Below are 19,055 nucleotides of genomic sequence, written 5' to 3' on the forward strand. Positions count from 1 at the left end.
TGCCTCAGGCTCTTCCTCATTCAAACTTCCTTTCAAATTAAAAATCTGGTATTTTCATTTTTTTGCTTAAAAGCATTAAATTCCCCTGATTTTCCTTCTAAGCTTAAACTCTACCGAAGCTCCTTGGCAGGACAGCCCCCTACAAGGCCTTCTATCATCTGACATTTGCCTCACACCCAGCCTTTTCTTCTGCTCCTACCTGGTAATCCTTGAAGCTCAGCAACACTAAGCTCCTCCCTCGTAAGCCCCTCCCCAAGGTGTGCCATGCTAGTCCATGCCTCTGTGTCTTTGGTGATGCTCTTCCGTTTTACCTGGAAGGCTCTCCACCCCAACAGCCTGCCTACTGCTCCGTCTGTGTCAGCGTTCTCTTGCTCCTGTGACAAATTACCACAAACTCAATGACTTAAGCATGACACAAATTTATTACCTTGTGTTTTGGCAAATTGGAAGTCTGAAGTGAGTCTTATGGGGCTAAAACCAAGGTGTCAGCAGAGATGCATACCTTCTGGAGGTCATAAGAGATCATCTATTCGTTGTCTTTTCCAGCTTCCAGAAACTGCCCAGGGCTTCCCAGGTGGCTCTAGTGGTAAAGAAGCTACCTGCCAATGCATAAGAGATGGAATTCAATCCCTGGGTTGGGAAGATCTCCTGGAGGAGGGCGTGGCAACCCACGGCAGTATCCTTGCCTGGAGAACCCCATGGACAGAGGAGCCTGGCAGAGCCCAGCAGCAACATGCTCTCTTGGCTAATGGCCACATCATTCCAACCTCTGCTTCCATTGTTACATCTCCTCCCCTGGCTCTGGCACTCCTGTCTCCCTTTTATAGAAGGATCCTTGTGATTACAATGGGCCCACCTAGATGATCTATAATTTTTCTATCTTCTCCAAATTAATCACATCTTCAAAGTCACCATTGCTATGATATTTATCTTCATAGGATTAAGACACACATATCTCCTGGGAGCCATCATTCCATCTACCATAGTTGATCTGTCCAGTTGATCTCTTAAAGCTCAGCTCATGTATTACTTTTTCTCTGCTAATCTTTCCATTCAGCGCCAATCCCTCTCTATTTTGTGTCATGTACATGCTACCATCACTGCATGGATTACCTTGCATTGCATATATTAATTCTTTAGACAGGTGTGGGCTTCCCTGATGGCTCAGTGGTAAAGAATCTGCCTGCAAATGCAGGAGACACAGGTTCAATCCCTGGGTCCGGAAGATCCCTTGGAGAAGGAAACAGAACCCACTCCAGTATTCTTGCCTAGAAGATCTCATGGACAGAAGAGCCTGGAAGGCTACAGTCTGTTGAGTCAAAAAGAGTTGGACATGACTAAAATAACAACAAAAAACATGTGTATATTTCTATGAGGAGCTCCTTCAGGGGCAGATTATTTATCGTTGTATCACCAGCACCTAGCACAGTGCATGACATATAGTAAAACTGAGCTAAATTAATTTTTAACATGTGCTGGGCAATATGACCATCCACTTTTATGTCATCTACAAATGTAAATTTCAATGGTGACTGAAGTGTGTCCTGAACTCTCCAGCATTATCTCCTATCACTCCTCGCCCAACCTTGCCTACTTTCACAACTGTTATACTTCCCCCTCACATGGTCACATGGGCTTTCTAACTCTTCTTGATCATGCCGTGTGTTTTTCCATCCTCATCTCTCTATCTGTAATGCTCTTTCTCCAACTTTTCTATTTTATGAATCTTGATTCATTCTTCAAGACACAAATCGAAATTTTTCCATCTGGAATGTCTTTTACGGTCTCTTTAAGACACAATTCATTACTTCCTCATTGGAATGCTAGGATATTTTGTATATTATATATCTCACATTGTGTTATTCTTGGTTTTATACATATCTATTTCCCCATAAGAGTGTGAAAGGACCATATCCTGTTTTTACCTGTCCTGGGCATATAGCAAGTGCTCAGTGATGTTTATCAAATTAAATTGAACATAGGAACAGATCACCTTGGAGGGGATGAGCATCGAGGGCAATGGGAAGGAACCAAAGATGAAGGATGCCCTTGAGAAAGGTAGGGAGAAAGAAGGAGAATGAGAAGACAAGTGTTCAGAGGACCACAGAAGTAGAGAGTGATGAAGACCTTAGTTGGAGTGACTGACCTTTAATTAAGGAGGAGAGTGTGAACAGTGGTACCAAAAGCCACGGAGATACTGACCTGGAAGATCAATGAGAATGGCTGTTGTACTTACCTGAAAGAGATCCTAAGGGCTTTAGGAAGCCCAGGTTTTGGAGTGCTCAGCCAGGGATCTGGGTCCACTTCTGTTTTTAGGTCAGGAGAGGAAGGTTCTCCAGAAGATAAATGATTCGAGGAATAGTAAACCAGACTTCTTATCTGATTAACCTGTTCGAATGCCTGAGGACATGAATACCACAGCAAAGCTCCAAGTCAGGTTAAAAGGCTTGGTTCTTTCATCTGATACAGAAGCCTCGAAGTACTGGAAGAACTTGGTTCTTAGAGAATGCAGGGTTCAACTTGATGTGTTTCCCTATAATAACCAGAGATTTTCATCAATGGGGCACAATGAGCCCGATAGTTCAGGGCTTTTTAAGATGAAAGATAAGCGTCCAATCTGGCTTCAGAGCTGGGAGCAATTTCTCTTCCATGGAGCTTTTCTGCATATTGGAATTTTTGTACATGAGGCATCATATGACCCAATGAACCAGTATTCTCCATGCCTCTGCCTGTCTTGAACCTTGCTCTTCTGTCTTCCCTCAAAGCTACTTTCTCCAACATATATCCTGTTTGGCTAACCTTTATGGTCAGCTGTCTATCTTGACCAATTTCAAAACTGATTTAGACAAATTCTTATGCCTGCCACTTGCTTGGATTTTCCCCCAAATTGATTTCATCCAGCATTCATAACAGTTCTATGATCTGTTTCTTTTATGGCCTAGATCAGTCTACTCTAGCCTGGTAGGCCACGTATTCTCGACAGTCCAGTTCAGGCGCTCAGTCGTATCTGACTCTTTGTGACCCCATGAACCGCAGCACACCAGGCCTCCCTGTCCATCATCAACTCCTGGAGTCCACCCAAACCATGTCCACTGAGTCGGTGATGCCATCCAACCGTCTTATCCTCTGTTGTCCCCTTCTCCTCCTGCCTTCAATCTTTCCCAGCATCGGGGTCTTTTCCAATGAGTCAGCTCTTCACATCAGGTGGCCAAAGTATTGGAGTTTCAGCTTCAACATCAGTCCTTCTAATGAATACCCAGGACTGATCTCCTTTAGGATGGGCTGGTTGGATCTCCTTGCAGCCAAAGGGACTCTCAAGAGTCTTCTCTAACACCACAGTTCAAAAGCATCAATTCTTTGGTGCTCAGCTTTCTTTATAGGCCAACTCTCACATCCATACATGACCACTGGAAAAACCATAGCCTTGACTAGATGGACCTTTGTTGACAAAGTAATGTCTCTGCTTTTCAATATACTGTCTAGGTTGTTCATAACTTCCCTTCCAAGGAGTAAGCGTCTTTTAATTTCATGGCTGCAATCGCCATCTCAACAGTAGTGTGAATATTTCTTGGGGATGAAAAACAGCTCTTTTTTTTCCTTAGTTTTTATTTTTTGGCTGCTCGGTATGGCATGTTCGGTATGGGATCGTAGTTGCCGGACCAGGGATTGATCCTGTGCCCTGTACAGTGGAAGTATAGAGACTCAAAAACTGAATCACCAGGGAAGACCTACAATTTAATTTCTTGAATTATGTGTATGTGTATGTGTGTGTCAGTCACTAAGTTGTGTCCAACTCTTTGCAACCCCATCAGCTGTAGCCCACCAGACGCCTCTGTCCATGGAAATCTCCAGACAAGATTATTGGAGAGGGTTGCCATTCCCTACTCCAGGTTCTTGATGTATCAGTTCAGTTCAGTCTCTCAGTTGTGTCCGACTCTTTGCGACCCCATGGACTGCAACATGCCAGGCTTCCCTGTCCATCACCAACTCCCGAAGTTTACTCAAACCCATGTCCATTGAGTCCGTGATGCCATTCAACCATCTCAGATGTATAGTGAAGATGTATATACTGGGGTTCCCAGGTTGAAGGAGATGACAACCCGTGCCAATATTTTTGTCTGGAAAATTCTGTGGACAGTGGAGCCTGGCGGGCTACAGTCCATGGAGTCCTAAAGAGTCAGACACAACTGAGCAACTGAGCAGACAGGCGCATAGATATAAATAGAGAACTTAAACTGATATAACAATATATCTGTGGTATTAAGATGTTATGGGGGCGCAATTAAAAATGTTCGAAAAGGATCCTTAAGAGGGCAACAATGAGGAAAAGGGTAGAGAAACACCGTGAAAGTTGTTAAGGCTTAAATTCAAGAGCCAAGAGAACAAGACAGTGGATAGGAAGGAAATGGAGGCAGCCATGGGTGGTTACTTGGCTGAGAAGCAGATTGTGGAGAAGATTTCAGTCTACCAAACACACTTGGAGCATTTACTATTACGTGCCATGAGCTGTGTGAAACACTTTCACATTTGTTAGCAAAAAGCTTCTCTTTATTTTAGTCCCAATGGGCATGTTCCTTGTGAGAACAAGAGCGACGTTTTCTGTTGAGACAGTGGCCCACCTCTCTCCTCTCTGCTTCAGTAGCTTTCATGCTAATTAAACACTTGGAGGTAACTCATCCACATTTTGCAACATAATAAAATGAAAAACACAGCCCAGCTTGTGTTTGTAGAAGCTCCTTTCGTGGCAGCCTTTCAACCTGTTGGGCAATTTAAAAGATGCAATTGTAATCATGACTAACTCATTAAGATGCTTGAGGGAAACCTGAACATCCTTAACCTACTTTTGAAAAAAAGAGGCAAGGGAAATACAGGAGTGGGAATAATCCAAGGCAAACAATTTCAAGTCTTTGAACAAAGGGCAGACTCTGGGCCCTCCTGGGCTGGGCTTGAGGAGGCTGGGACAAGAAAACAGAACGTTTCTTAAAGAAAGCCTAGTAGTGTCTGCTTGCTCTTCTAGAGTGTGACCTTTATTTGGTTGTTTGTTTTGACTTTTAAAGTGCCCCTCTTTGTTCTCTCATGGCATTCATTAGGAATTTACCACTGAGTCCTGGCTTTTTATCCTAGTCAGATCATCTCTTTTATGTATTCAGCCCATGTACTTGACTCTGAGCATTCTTGCTTTCCTTCTTTCCTGCTTTTGTCCTCAGTGCTGAAGCTGGGATGATGGTGGTGGTGGAAGGCTGAAGGGTAAAGATGAATGAGCCACAGTGTCCACTGAGAATCCATAGCCAACTCTTGGCAACTTATCGGGGGTAAATCTTGTCTTCAACTTCTTGTTGACTTTATCACCCACTCAGTGTGCTTAACTTTGATGGATGTTATCATCAGCTCTGTTTGTTCACATTGCCAAGAACACCAGTTGAACAAGGAAATATTCAGGAACACATACTCTTTAAGTGTCAAGTTGACTTGAAAAGAAGAAACATCATTGTTTTACTGAATTTGGCATTGTTGTAGAAATAAAAAGTCATTTATATTTTGTCAAACTACTTGTGCACATAGTCACAGTTTTATTTCTTCTTCCTGGTCAGATTTTGTACTTCAGAGGATGGAAAAGAGGAGAGGGGAAGATTTTTAAAACACTGCTTTGCATTGGGCTGGGGGTGGCGTGAGCCATGGGCTTCCCAGGTGGCACAGTGGTAAAGAATCCACCTGCCAATGCAGGAGTTTCAGGAGACTTGGGTTTGATCCCTGGAGGAGGAAATGGCAACCCATTCCAGTATTCTTGCCTAGAAAATCCTGAGTGATTGAGCATGCATGAACAAGTCTGAGCCACAGATAACGGTATCACTTTAAGGGATAGGGAATCATCTCTTTTGGGGAGCACCAACTGATTGGAGCCATTGGCCACAGGAGAAGAGAGACAAGGGTCACTGGTGAGTAATCGAAAACAGTTTCTCCCATTCTGGGTCATTTTTACATTGTAGCCTAAATATATTTTTTAAGTTTCATAAATTCTTGGAACATCATATATACCCAAACAGGTCTTTCAATAGAGTGGATATTTGCAGACTGACCTAGAATTTAGGACACCTTGAATTTAATCCCTGCTGTGACACTGGCTGTGGAGAAGGAAATGGCAACTCACTCCAGTATTCTTGCCTGGGGAATCCCACGGACAGAGGAGCCTGGCAGGCTACAGTCTACAGGACTGCAAAGAGTTGGACATGACTGAAGTGACTTAGCACGTGACACTGGCTAACTCTGTAACTTTCAGTTATTTTTGGTTCTCCAAGATAATATGAATACAGTAATGGAAAATGCACAGATGTTAGAATTCTTGCAACTATAATTATTACAATTGTAACAATTATTGCAGTCTTACCCATACCATATATTAGCTTGCTGCATAAGAAGTCCTTTAACTCCTTTGCCTTGGTGTCTTTGTTAAATGGAGATAAAATATCTGCCTTGCAGGTTGTTGTGAGAATCTAAGAGATCGTGTATGTAAAACACCTCCTCCTACATATAGGAGTCACTAAATAAATGGCTGCTCTCATAGGAAGGTCTGTGTGGAGATGGGGAAAGGCTAGGTGACAAAAAGCATGGGTGTTCTGAGCTCATTAGCTGCTCAATGGTTTCTTAACCTTATGGCATCATTAGAGAATGAGGAGAATGCAGCCTGGTCCCATCGAAAACCAGGCCTGTTTTATTTCTGCAGGATCTGGTCACCTCGTAACCAGGATTTACAGGAGTAAGGGAGGTAAGGAGGAGGAGAGACAGAGCGGGAGAAAGAGAAAGAGAGAGGGAAAATGGGAAGCACGGAGGAGAGCTGTGCTCCCCGAAGGCGGAGACTCTTTAGCTTTCCGTCAGCAGTGGGACCGGAATGAAGAGCAAATGGCTGACGGCTCGCGGTGTGATCACACCACGCCAGACAACCGAACTGTTTCCTACTCAGTCTGGATAAGTCCCCTGGAGAGTATTTTAGTGAAAAAAAGAGGCAGCTGCATAACTGGCTGGTTCATGGTACTGACAAGCCAGTGTGTCATCAAAGAAAGAGAGAGTCATGGGAAATAAAAGCCTGTGGTTCAACCTCCCAGTCACAGAGTCAGGTGGCTGTGAGGTGGCACGTTGGACTCTAGCTCATTAACACAGTTTCTCTGTATGTCCTCCTCCTCCTGTTTGCCTGCCTACTACTGGGCTCCGCTGGGTAGGCAGTGAGTGTCTACCCTGATCACTATTTATTCAAGGGCTATGTACTTTCATTCCCACACCACCGCACACCTACACTGAGTGTCTTCTATGAGAATAACAAAATAATAAGATAGACCCAGACTGTGCACTTAAGTAGGTCCCAATATATTAATAGTAATCATATATTCAACTAATTGATAAGCAGTATGTGTAATATGGGCTTCCCAGGTGGCGCTAGTGGTAAAGAACCTACCTGCCAATGCAGGAGACGTGAGAGAAGAGGGTTCAGTCCCTGGGCTGGAAAGATCCTCTGGAGGAGGGGATGGCAACCCACTCCAGTATTCTTGCCTGGAGAATCCCAAGGACAGAGAAGTCTGGTGGGCTACAGTCCAAGGGGTCACAAAGAGTCAGACAAGACTGAAGCAACTTTGCACACACACACACGCATGTGTAATGTGCAGAAACCAACGGTAGAGAGGCTCAGGGAAAGACGCAACAAAGTTGAGGAAAGCTTCCCAGAGAAGGTGACATTGGAAAGTCCTTGAGCTAGCATTCCACAGGTCAAGGGGAAGACTGGTTTGGAGGAGAGGAGGGAGAAAGGGCATGTCAGGCACAGGAAAGTGCAGGCATAGAGGTGAGGGGCATGTGGGCCACAGCACGTTTGGGAACTGGCTGGTAGGTTGATACACCTGGAATGTGGGCTGTACCATATCGGACAGCAGCAGAAGAGTTAAGTATGGCTGGGATGCCAGGGTTTTCTGTGGCAGCCTGTAGAGTTTGGATTATACTTGTATTTTGGATAGTCCTGTGGGCATTAGTGCAGTGAATGAACTGCAAGAAGGCAGGACAGGAAACTGGGACACCCGTTAAGAAATCAATTGTGTAGAGTGCAAAGTAGTCAAGGAGAATGAGATTGAAAAGAAATTCTCTGGATTTGACAATAGGTTTCCGGTGATATCTACAAGTAATTTCACTAGAAAAAATCATGCAGAAGTCAGGTTACTCAGCCAATGGTTCACAACGTACGGTCTTCAGACCAACAATATCAGTATCACCTGGTAACTTACTAGATATGCAAATTGCGCCCCCAAAACAAAACACTGGAGTCCAGAAATTTGTTTTCCCATGCCCTCTGGGTGATTCTGAATACACTAAAGCTTGAGAACCAGTGGCCTAAACAAATCTTTCTCCATCTCTTCTTTAAGGATTCCCTACTAGGAATGCTATCCTTCCAATAACTGAGCTGTCTTGTCTTATTGCACTGTTTTGTATGCTTTACCATCTGTCTTCCCCAATAGATGGAAGACTGTCAGGAGTAGGGACTGCTTTGTTCATCTCTATTTCCACATTGTTTTCACATAGTAGATGCTCAGTAAATATAGGAAGCAGAAGCTATAGTGGATTAAAGAATGAACGAAAAGGGAAAACTACTCCTTGGAGAAATTGGAGGTGAAAGGAAAGAGACCCATTTCTCACCTTGCACACTTGTGCAGCATGAATTAAGGCTGGAAGATTGTTGGCTGAAGGGATTAAGCCAGGAGGAAGGGAATGATGGATGTGAGTGACAGCAGAGCAGATGGATAATGAACAGCAACTTGGTCTTGGAAAAGGCAGAAGAAGATAAAATCAGTGGCCAATGTAGAAGGATTAGCATTGGAATGAAGGAATGGCTTTTCTCTGAGATACAAGAAAAGGAAGCGAAGGTAGGAACATAGGAGATAAGTTGTAGAGTTCAAGGGAGAGATGTTGGGGAATTTTTCTATACTGGCAGATGGGCTGCCAGTATAGAAATGGGGGAGGGCTAGGAAAGGTTACAAGGGAGGTGATGCCTGAGCTAGATGTCTTTAGTGAAATGGGAAGTAAGGCCTTTTGCTGGGAAGGAAACAGAGAACAGAAAGAGGCTAGAGGAGAGTGGTAAAGGCTTGTAAAACCACGGAGGTGTGGTAAGGGGTGCAGAGGCAGATGGACTGAGGTTAGAGAGCAGCAGTAAGGGATTCTTGGGGGCTGATTCATTTCAGCTGCTGAAGGGCCCACCCATTCACCCCACTGGCTTTGGCAATGGAAGCAGTATGGGTGGATTGTTTGCAGAGGCTGTTTCTGCAATAGGATGGACAACTCTGGGTACAGGTCCCAATATTAACATAGAAAGCATTCTAGCTCCACATTTCATCAATGCTGTAGTATTGTGCAGACAATGACAATGTTACTTGACGTATGACAACTATGCAGCAACATAGGGAAAGATTTATGGTATGTGAAGTAGCCGAGAAAATTAGAGATACCAAGGGAATATTTCATGCAAAGATGGGCTTGATAAAGGACAGAAATGATATGGACCTAAGAGAAGCAGAAGATATTGAGAAGAGGTGGCAAGAATACATAGAAGAACTGTACAAAAAAGAGCCTCATGACCAGGTAATCACGATGGTGTCATCACTCACCTAGAGCCAGACGTCCCGAATGTGAAGTCAAGTGGGCCTTAGAAAGCATCGCTACAAACAAAGCTAGTGGAGGTGATGGAATTCCAGTTGAGCTATTTCAGATCCTGAAAGATGATGCTGTGAAAGTGCTGCACTCAATATGCCAGCAAATTTGGAAAACTCAGCAGTGGCCACAGGACTGGAAAAGGTCAGTTTTCATTCCAATCCCAAAGAAAGGCAATGCCAAAGAATGTTCAAACTACCGCACAATCGTACTCATCTCAAACTGTAGTAAACTAATGGTCAAAATTCTCCAAGCCAGGCTTCAGCAATACATGAATGATGAATTTCTAGATGTTCAAGCTGGTTTTAGAAAAGGCAGAGGAACCAGAGATCAAATTGCCAACATCCGCTGGATCATGGAAAAAGAAAAAGAGTTCCAGAAAAACATCTATTTCTGCTTTATTGACTATGCCAAAGCCTTTGTGTGGATCACAATAAACTGTGGAAAGTTCTGAAAGAGATGGGAATACCAGACCACCTCACCTGCCTCTTGAGAAATCTATATGCAGGTCAGGAAGCAACAGTTAGAACTGGACATGGAACAACAGACTGGTTCCAAATAGGAAAAGAAGTACATCAGGGCTGTATATTGTCACCCTGCTTATTTAACTTATATGGAGAGTACATCATGAGAAATGCTGGGCTGGAAGAAGCATAAGCTGGAATCAAGATTGCCGGGAGAACTATCAATAACCTCAGATATGCAGATGACACCACCCTTATGGCAGAAAGTGAAGAAGAACTAAAAAGCCTCTTGATGAAAATGAAAGAGGAGGGTGAAAAAGTTGGCTTAAAGCTCAACATTCAGAAAACGAAGATCATGGCATCTGGTCCCATCACTTCATGGGAAATAGATGGGGAAACAGTGGAAACAGTGTCAGACTTTATTTTTCTGGGCTCCAAAATCACTGCAGATGGTGACTGCAGCCATGAAATTAAAAGACACTTGCTCCTTGGAAGGAAAGTCATGGCCAACCTAGATAGCATATTAAAAAGCAGAGATATTACTTTGCCAACGAAGGTCCATCTAGCCAAGGCTATGGTTTTTCCAGTGGTCATGTATGGATGTGAGAGTTGGACTGTGAAGAAAGCTGAGTGCCGAAGAATTGATGCTTTTGAACTATGGTGCTGGAGAAGACTCTTGAGAGTCCCTTGGACTGCAAGGAGATTCAACCAGTCCATCCTAAAGGAGGTCAGTCCCGGATGTTCATTGGGAGGACTGATGCTGAGGCTGAAACTCCAATACTTTGGTCACCTCATGCAAAGAGTTGAGTCATTGGAAAACACCCTGATGCTGGGAGGGTTTGGGGGCAGGAGGAGAAGGGGACAACAGAGGATGAGATGGCTGGATAGCATCACTGACTCAATGGACATGAGTTTGGGTGAACTCCAGGAGTTGGTGATGGACAGGGAGGCCTGGCATGCTGCGGTTCATGGGGTCCCAAAGGGTCGGACATGACTGAGTGACTGAACTGAACTGAAGTAGCCGAGAACGCAGGGGTGATTATAACTATTTGAAATGTCATGTGAAGGAACAACTGAATAAATTTACCAAAATGCTATCAGTGGTGATATTATAGGTGATTTTCCCTTAATTTTAATATATATATATATATACATATATATATATACACATATATATATATATATACATATATATATAGTTTTGGGCTTTCCTGATAGCTCAGTTGGTAAAGAATCTGCCTGCAATGCAGGAGACCCCGGTTCAATTTCTGGTTTGGAAAGATACCCTGGAGAAGGGATAGGTTACCCACTGCAGTATCCTTGGGCTTCTCTTGTGGCTCAGCTGGTGAAGAATCAGCCTGCAATGCGTGAGACCTGGGTTCGATCCCTGGGTTGGGAAGATCCTCTGGAGAAGGGAAAGCTACCTATTCCAGTATTCTGGCCTGGAGAATTCCATGGACTGTATAGTTCACAGGGTGGCAAAGAGTCAGAAGTGACTGAGTGACTTTCACTTTCATATAGTTTATAATTTTTAAAAATATATGGCAATAAATAGAATCGGTTCTTTCTCTCCTGGCTTTGTCTCTTATTAGGTACACATAGAAGGCACTATTTCAGAATAAAAAGTTGTCGTGTGGAACCAGCCTACATAATTGTCTGACCTTCTCTTATGTGGGAAGCAGAAGCAGGGAAATAAAGTCCTTGAGATGCCCTAGGGTTTGAGGCTGACAAGCAAGATATTGGGCATCATGCTATAGGGGACCATAAGGGAGGTATACCGTTAAGCTCTGTCTCACAGGAAGCTTGGGAGACCAGGCTTAAAATAAATGAGATGAGGACAACTTTTTCACTTCCTAAGTGGGGGGTCTGAACAATAGATGGGATTGGATCTGTCAGGCAGAAACTTGTGGGCAGGAATATATACTATGCAGAAGTCAACCTGTGCCACTGGAGGTGGTCAGCTACATGGGCTGTGCCATTGCTTGGCAGGTGTGATCCTGGGCAAATTCTCAGACCCCACTTTTGTTTGTGAAGTAGGAGTAATAATGACTACTCATAAGCTGGCTGGAGCATTATAAACAATGAAGCAGGTAAAGTGCTGGATGCGGGGCCGGACACTCAGGAAGTGCTCCATAAATGTGAACTGCTGTTATCATTACTAATGGTTGTTGTTATTATTATCTATAAATACTTATGATGGAGGAAACTGATTTAGAGCAGCGGCACTCTGAGTTATTGGGAGGGACTTCTGGGAGGTGTCCTGAGTGAGGTTCTCTTTTACCTCTAGAATGATGCTGCGCCTTTACCCCTGCCCTTTAGGAGGGAAGAGGGGGCAGTGTAAGGAGGAACTCCACACTGGTTCTTCTTTTTCTAGTGTTCGTGCTACTTCCCCACTTCTACGCAGGTGCATATTACTCCAGGGCACCCTTTCACCTTCCTCTCCCACTCTTCCGTTCTGTGTTTCTTCTCTTCAACTATTCTTACTTCCCGTTTCTTCTCACAATCCCAAGCTGTGGACGACCAAGGAACTCTACTAAATCTTGCATGTTCCAAGTTGGCCTTTTCAAAACTTGAAATCTGTCTGCTAATTCCAGTACTTGGAGCTTGCAGAAGTCAGTTTGTGTTCACCCTATCTACTCCTTCCCTTACTTACCAGTATGTCTATTTCCCCAACCATTGTCTTGAGTAAATACTCTAAAATTATAGTCATCGGTAGATAGGCAAATATTCCAGACCATAGGAGTTCAAATAAAGAAGGCTCTTTTGAGCTAACTATATCTTGCAAAAGAAACCAACGGATGTGTAAACTGTCCACAGGGCTCTTCTCAGCAATGAGGTATACTTTCCTGGACTCAGATATAGATCCTAATGTGGAAAACATTCTCTGTCTTGCTAGCATCTGTTCTTCTTTTCTTGCTTAAACTTTCAGTAAGTGTGAATACAAGGGAGCGAGTCAGTGGTTTGAAAGAAAAACAATTAGGCCTATGGTCTGAGCAAGAGAACAGAGTATTCATATTACACTGTTCTTAACAGAAATCAAAATAATTAAAAACAATAAGTTTGTATCCAGCAGATCCACCTACTGAATTCCAAGTTCACAGTCCATCCCACACTGGCAAATAATAATGATGTACTTTCGGCTTTGTTGGAAACTCTATTAGTATATTTACAAGGTCATTATCTTCAGCAACAGATACCTACTCTGAGCCCAGCAATTACCACCTCTGTCTCTGCACGTATTAGCACACATACACACCAATGATTTGTACTTTCCTATAAAATTACTCTTTCCCTTTTTAATTAGAATGTTTTCAGAGCAAACCCCATCGTTAAGGCCATGTACACTTTCATTGTAAATACCTGCTGCCACCCATTAATTATCTCCTGATGAATTACTCTAGAAGGAACTTTTTTATGCTTACTTTCCTTACTCTTGATGCTCCCGTCCTCATACTTAGTTATTAACTAGTTTGAATTCCACGTTAGTGGACTTGGATATGAGCTGCATTCAGATAGTTTAAAACATTTTTCCAGACTTCAAGGTGGAAACTTTCTGTATGCCTGGACCTCACTGCTCAAGAATTTCTTGGCTAGTGAGGGAAGAAAATAAGAATACTGGGTGGAAACAATTGAAGAGTTTATGAGAACAAACACCTCAACATTTCACAAATATCTGGAGTTGCATAACCATTTTAGTGACTGAAACACTGCAACTCATCCAATAATATTGTGGTTTGATAATTACACATTTGTGGACTTATGCTGTTCTTGAACTAGGGTGACATGCTGATACACACAGTTTAATTCTCTTTTGCATCATTATATATAAAAAGTATATACTCATTTTGAAATTGAAGCATAAAATATTGATACTTAAAAGAAAATTTTAAGTCAGGGATGCTCTAAAGTGAGCATTCTCATATTAACTTTCCTGCTTATCTCATGGATAGCAGGGAATTTTGGATTGCTAATTAAGTTTCATAGGTGATATTTTCATATGGTACACAGTACATACATATGTAGAAGATTTAACTATAAAAGGATAATCTTAAATTTTCCTGTCCTTGACATCAATTAAATTGAGATAATCACATTTCTAAAAGAGCAAAAATATGTCAAGGAGCTCACATTACAATTTCTTATATTACCCATTTGGGTCTATGTGCAGTTGAAGGGTCTGACTGCCTCTTAATTCTCAGAGCTAGTTTAGATCTTGAGATTAACTCCTGCCTTCTGTAACTTGTCCTTTGTTTGGCCAAACTCATGGACCTCTCAGAATGTGTCTTTATTGGACACTTATTCCATGCAAGATGTAGAACTGACTACTGTGGGATTATAAATATGGATAAGAAATGGCTCTTCTGTTTATACCATTTACAGTCCAGTTGTATAGGCCACCTCAGGTCATTTCCATACTGCTGGATAGAGACAAGACGAATTGAAAGCAGCCGCAGAATTAACCCCAGTGTTCTCTACTTTCCCATAGCCCATAGCGCTTTATCAGCGCTGTCGTTGTGTTGTCTGTGTGTTGGCCTCCCACACTGCGCTGTGATTTCTGGAGAACAGGGACTGGTGCTGATTCCTGTCTGCACTGCCATGGAGTCAAGGACATGTTTTGCAGAGGGTAGGCTCTCAAAAAATGCCTTTAAATTAAAGAATGCTTCACTTGCTTAGGTTTCGTAGTTATAAGTAGGTCAGCTTGTTCTGTTGCAAAATGGAAGTGATAAGAAGCTGTGTCCAGACCTCTGCCCAGAGGTCCCCTCCCTAAATATTATTTTGGATGTGCTTCACAGGGCTGCAGATGGGATAGTGGAATGAGACAATAAGAAATCTCAAAGAGTGGGGTTTTTGTCTCACCTCTGTCACCAATTACTTCTATAACCTCAGGCAAGACACTTAAATGCTCTATCTCAGTTTCTTCATCTGTAAAATGGATAATAATGACTGGCTTGGCTATTTCCCACGACTGATTTGAGGATCAAATGAGATAATACACTTCCAAGTGTTTTGGAAAGCCTAAAGCACTGCACAAATGCAAGGCATTATTTTTCAAAGAAATCTTCCTTTTAATCCCTGCTTCCATAAACATTTCATTACACATTCCTGGGTTCCTGGATTGTATGGTGAGATGTATAGAGTAGCTTGATATGTCAAGCTATGAAGTAGATTGATATATCAACCTATGCTGGATACGTACTACAGAATCTCTTCTTCAACATGTATAGTGCTTAATCAATTCAGCACTGGATTGTCCAAGACACCTGAGCTTTCTGTCAACATTGTACCTCTCCCCAATTCATATATATATATATATATACACACACACATATACTTTTCATTAAACATTTATTTAAAACATGTATTGTTGGGCACTTATGTGCAATAACTTCTATAATACAAACTGGGGCAAAATAGACAAATAACACAGGATCTCTGCCATTGAGGCTTTTTTTCCAGCTTATTGGATGTGATAGAATAAATTACGAACAAGTGCCTAATTCTGCATTTGTCTTGGGAGGCAATTTTATGTGTGAGTTATAATTAGTAAAGACATATATGTATATTTTCAGTTTTGGCAAAACCAAAACTAGTGGTGGCTTTTATTCATGTTTTTCTACTGCGGATGGTCTGTAGACTTTAGTTTGGTCTTGGAGACTGAGGTTTCTCCCCAGATGAAAGTTTGTGGGATCTCATTTTCCTGTCTATTAGTCAAGTTATAGAGATTTAAGAAATGGCAGTAACTCTGTTTAGTTACAGGATCACCTGAATATTTTCCTGCCAGTTCCTTCTATACAGTAGAATTTGCTTTGACTAGAAGCACTGTCCTTGGGGGAAGGCCATTTCCCAATCTAGTGGAGTATTTAAACTGCTGAATACATTTTGGGTTGACATCACCAGGTAGATCCTGGCATCTTATGTCCTCAGATGCACCTCAAGATGGTGGTGTTTGGAGACACCACCGCAGGACCCCTCGCTTCTGATACGGATCATCTAAATGCACACAGTGGAATTTAGGTTTAGCTTTGGGGAGAGACCAGTAGCAGAAAGCACATTTCAGTGCAGTTCCATTCTGGTAATCAGTCGGGCTCCTCCCAGCTCTCCTTAAAGCAGTCAACAGCCATGGCTGCTACTCGGCTGAACAGTTTTCTCACTTCAGCTACGTTGCTCTTTTGCCTACTTATCTACTCCACCAAACCTCCTTTTCCTTCTCCTGTCATTCCTATATCTGGGAATAGCGCAGTATACTTCAAGACACTGAGGTCACTGCTGACTCCTTGGTCTACCCTTCCTCTCTCACCTAAGCAGTTACTGGACTTAGGAGTCAATGCTGGTCTTTTCTGTACATCTGGAGCCCCTGTCTAAGTTCTTATCTTCCTGGTGTAGGGAATAATCTCTCATCTCTGTTGTCCCCCTTCCTCTATGCTTGTTCCCTGTGCTTGATATAGATTAGACCTCCGACCATGAGAAATTGTCTCTTCTTTACCTCATTCATTGTCTGGTCCTCCAGTTCTTAGTCCAGCTATTGTGGTCTGCCAGGAATCTTTCCCTGACCATCCCTGTTCTGGGACATGACACATAGTCCCTCAGCTGTGAACTCACAACATTCCACTTGTCACATTGGATATTGCCAGTTATTAATACTTGTCTCTCTTTCTTTATCCCTCAACTCCTCCTATAAAATTTAGACCATGGTTAATATTCACCAACATGTCAGTTGATGGGTTAAACTTACTTGCTCTCATCTCCCAGTCTTTGCTGATTTCAGTTTCTTCCCTTGATTTTTAAGCTCCCTTTTTGTTTCATTTTTGCCAGTTTATATTCATAGCTTTTTTCAAAACACATTCTTTCAAATACCTCTTCAGTCTTAGCCTTCTACATCCATTCAGAACATTTACTCTGTATTACTTTTGTCCTTATGGGGTCCTATGCAATAAATTTAACACAATAACAAATCCAACAAAATTTATATGTGAACAAAATAATTGCTTTTCTTGAAACAGTCACCTTGAGAAATCACATACTTATTTTAATAACGTTGTCATAGCCACAGTCATTTCTGGAGCTGCTCTTTGGAGGTGATTACTTTTACATTCTTCTAGGTATATTTTAATAGTGACAAATCTAATCTTTGCAGGTGCTTTTGAAAATTTGTATACAGCCAAGTCATTAGGAATGGTATTTAGTGAGTAAGACAAATGATCAAGCTGGTAACCCCACAGGTCAACAGCTAAAAAGTAATGTTACCGACTCTTCTGAACACGTTTGTAGAAGGGAAATTCCAAAACTATTTTGACTAATTACGTTATTTTTGAAAAGAGTTTCTAGCATCTCGAGCTGACTACTTTCAATAACAGCACTCACTTCTCTATTATAAAGTGCTCATTAAAATCCGGTTTGGAACTACACAGACCTGTGATTATACTTGTTTTATTACACTTGTTTGGCATTGTTTTATTCTATGCTCTAGTTCTTATGTGGGGCTTCCCTGATGGTTCAGACAGTAAAGAATATACCTGCAGTGCAGGAGACCTGGGTTCGATCCCTGGGTTGGGAAGACCTCCTGGAGAAGGGAATGGCTACCCGCTCCGGTATTCTTGCCTAGAGGATTTCATGGACAGAGGAGCCTGGTGGGATACAGTTCATGGGGTTGCATGTGATAGGTACTGGGAATGAATAAGGCCATGGTCGTTGCCCATAGGAACTTCTGATCTGGTTGAGAAGATAGAAATACAAATGATCTTGTGTGAAAAAATAGGTGACAGCGGAAGATAAAGAAGCAGTGCAGTGGAGGGACTGTCTGCGGGGTCCAAAGCCACCACAGTGTCTGTAGATCCTTCTCAGGACTGAAGGATGCATGATGAGACGTTCACCAACAGGAAGGGCTACAAGAGTCATTCCAAATCTGGGGACAGAAGGTACAGAGACTAAAACAAGAAGTCACGTTTGGGGGAATCTCAAGTCACTCAATACTGTTAATGCGTAAAGTTCACAGTGGGGCCGGGAGGCTAAGATTTGGAGCCCAGTCAAGTAAGGGCCTTATATTTACCATTTTTAGAAGTTTGGCTCCCTATAGGAGCCAGGGAGAGGCTCTGTGGGTAAGATTCCCCTTCCCAACAGGATATAAACTCCCACATCCAATTAGTAATAGAGGTTTGCCTCCCCTCCCTCCCATTTTTTTCCCCTTCCTTTCCATTCTGGCATTTACCTCCTTACTGCAGGCCTTCATCACCCCATGCCTGGACTGTTTCACAAGCTCCTGACTAGTTCTTGGACTCCAGTTCACCTTTTGCTCCTGACAGTCAATTTTGCACAGGATCATCAAGCAACCTTTCTTTCCTTCAAGTCTCACTCCTGTTCAAAAACCTTCAATGGTTTTCTATGACCTGAGAGATAACCCTACCCTCCATCCCCTGCTTGTCGGTCAGGGACCGCATAATCTGGTCCCAACCTCCTCTCCCTCCTTGACTCTGGTCTTTGCTAATAATGCCAGACTCATCTACTGATTCTCTTATTTGCTTTCATGATGGCTCTCCCCTGGAATGCTATGCTCACACAAACTTTTTGTTTATTTCAGTTCTTTTCTTACAATAACAAGTCCACTTGTACCCATACCTGATCACATCCCCCACTCTCCTGTCATGAAAGTAAGCATTATTTTGGTTATATTCTTTTACTATATACCTTGTGATATGCATCCATAAATAATATAGTTTTTCTTTATATCTCCTTCAGTTAGCTTTTTAAAACTATCAAGATTTTATCTCTATCTCTCTAGATAAACCTCATATTTATCTCTATATATGAATACAGTCTTTTCCATTGTATTACATTTCATTTTTAAAATATACCATACATTATTCATCCATTTCTTCATGGGTGAGCATTTAGTTTGTTTCCAAGTTTCAGATATTA

This window comes from Budorcas taxicolor, chromosome 3 (assembly GCF_023091745.1).
Source record: "Budorcas taxicolor isolate Tak-1 chromosome 3, Takin1.1, whole genome shotgun sequence".
Taxonomy (NCBI): Eukaryota; Metazoa; Chordata; class Mammalia; order Artiodactyla; family Bovidae; genus Budorcas; species Budorcas taxicolor.